Raw genomic sequence first — 2,650 nt, forward strand, 5'->3', positions numbered from 1 at the left:
ATTGTACTTTGAATGACAGGGCTCTCCATAATCTTGTAGCTTCCAGTCAATACCAAGAAGGCCAGTACTGATGGTTAAATGATTTAATTGAAGCCATCCATGTCATCAATTAATGTAAGAGCTATAAGAACAAATCATAATATTTACAAACGTTTCACCATCTAATAATATGCACAGATCATTACACTGAACATTTTTCCCATTAATATAATCATAAACATTTCAAGCAACTCAAAAATAATAAAATTAGTTACAAACCTTGTTCCCCTATCAACTGAAGCTAAACTTGAGTTGTCTTTCAACCTTTTCCATGACTATTTGTGTTGCCATTAACTCTATTAAGTTTTATTTCTGTCTAATTTTTTTTTTATCTCAAGCTAAGCCCTAATACTTCTGGTTACAGAGGAAGTTATCAAAATAAAAGCATATTATTTTAAACGTAATTATTATAAAAAGTGTTAACTCTGCTGATCTTTACACATCTAAAATCAGGCTTACTTTAAAAGTTAATCAGATGTAAAGATGGAGTCCTAAAAATCCATCCAGTGGTTCATGAGATCCTTTGCTGAAAGTCAGACAAACACAGGTTCACTTTTCACGGTGGAATCTTTAATTCTTCCACGGCAGCAGCTGCATCAGTGTTTTAGCAACTGCTCCGAAGTTACACATGACACATTTTAATTATAGCAAACATTCAGTGTGCTTGTTTGACTATGTCAAATAAAAGAAGTCTTATTTTCAGGTGAAACCAGTCACTGAGATTGCAGGAGACTTGACAGATGTGTAAGAAAAAAACGAGTCCTGTTCCAGTGTGACAGACGGTGTGTTATCTGTCTTCACACAGTCTCATCGTTCTGACAGCTAAGTGCTTGTTGTTTGGCAACACTCCGTTTCAGCCACGCTTTTTACGACATGCCGTGACGTCCGGAGACGGTGTTGCTGTTCTTCTAACTCACTGCTTATTGGAAAGAGACAGAAAAAATAATAACTGCATGATGCATACAAGTTACTTTATCTGTTCCAGTCTCGGAACACAAACAGGAAGTGTTCTTTGATACGTGTTTATTAAATGAAATTAATATTATTTACTCAAGATAGATTGTTACATTTTGTTTGTTCATGCTCACGACTGTTGGATTCGAGTAACGTTTATTTAAGGTGTGTTTAAATACCGTGCACCTCCCTACGCCTACAAGCCTCACAGTCTTAGTTGTCTTAGCTCCAGCAGGATGTTAACTGAAGGGATAAACAGAAACTGTCATACAGGTTTAAATGGACAAAACCTGAAGTGAGTGGGCCTTAAAGCTGTCAGTTCAGGTTGTTTGTGTCAGGGTTAATGTCGGACAATTAATGTCTTATTTGTTGCAGAAAGTTCGATTTGACGGAATAATCTGACCAGACTGAAAGCTAACGGCTAACCTGTCAGTTTCACAACACACGGCTATTTATAGGGGTGCAACGATACAGAAAACTCACGATTCGGTTCGGTTCAATACTTTAGTCTCACGGTTCAATGTTTTTTCAGTACAAAAAAAGGAGAAATTTCCATGCTCTTTTTAACCTGTAATTTATTGAAATTAATTACGAACATTTGTTTAACCTCAAAATACAGTTTTTAAATTAAACGTTGCTAAAACAGCAAGTTTCTCAGAGGATCTGCGCTTGACACTGCAGCCTAGGTGGAGTAGTCGAACACAGATCCACTGATCCTTCAACAAGGAGCATCGTCAGAAGACAAGCAGATAAAATAAATTTTAAAAAATCTGTATTGTTTGATACAAGTGTGTATTAAACCTAACGCACTGTATTGAACGGTTCGATACGGGTACATGTATTGTTGCATCCCTAGTCATTTAGATTAAATTAGGTAGTTATTTGCTAGCCTATAGCCTATAGGTAACATATATGTATGTAGCTTAAATTCTGCAGCCTGGTGCAATTCCAGCTGGAATATTAYATTTCTAACAGAATTACTGAAGTGACAATGATGAAAGGTTGAAAAAATATATTTACATAAACTCCTCTTTTAGAATGGAGTTCTCAAAAGTTTCAAACAAGTTGATCTCTGTTGTCATCTTAGTGAATTTGTTGCTAGATAAGAACTGACAAGAGGTCCGACTTACTGAAGCCTAGCGCAAACATGTGGTTCTAGGGGCGGGGCCACAAAGGCATTAGCCCCAGCTGAAATCTGATTGGCTCCCTGAAGTGCCTCTGTCCTATCACTCATCTGTCCTTTGCCTGAGCACAATGATGGTGGATGCAGTACCATGTCCAAACACTAATGGCGCTATCGAGTCAAACAGGAAAGTCCATCATGAATCAAAYTCACAGAAGTCTTCTCCTTGTTTTACAGAGGGGTTATTATGTGATTCCCACATAGTTCAAGTAACTATGTTACMTTCAGTTGCTATGAAAAAGCTGCATATACTGTATCAAAAATAAATTAGACCCATAGTYTAGCTAAACACCTTGAAATAGGCCTCTGTCTCTTTAAGTATTTCCTACTGTTTCCAACACTCCCACTGCAGCACGTTTTCAAACAATGCTTTGAGGGAGGGGCGCTCTGTGGAGTGGGAGCTCAGCTGCAGWCTGAGCTCCAGGGAGGAGCTTTGTACAAACAGGCGGTGCTTTGTACCAGCAAGCATAGCTC

This window comes from Austrofundulus limnaeus, unplaced genomic scaffold, assembly GCF_001266775.1.
Source record: "Austrofundulus limnaeus strain Quisiro unplaced genomic scaffold, Austrofundulus_limnaeus-1.0 Scaffold177, whole genome shotgun sequence".
Lineage (NCBI taxonomy): Eukaryota > Metazoa > Chordata > Actinopteri > Cyprinodontiformes > Rivulidae > Austrofundulus > Austrofundulus limnaeus.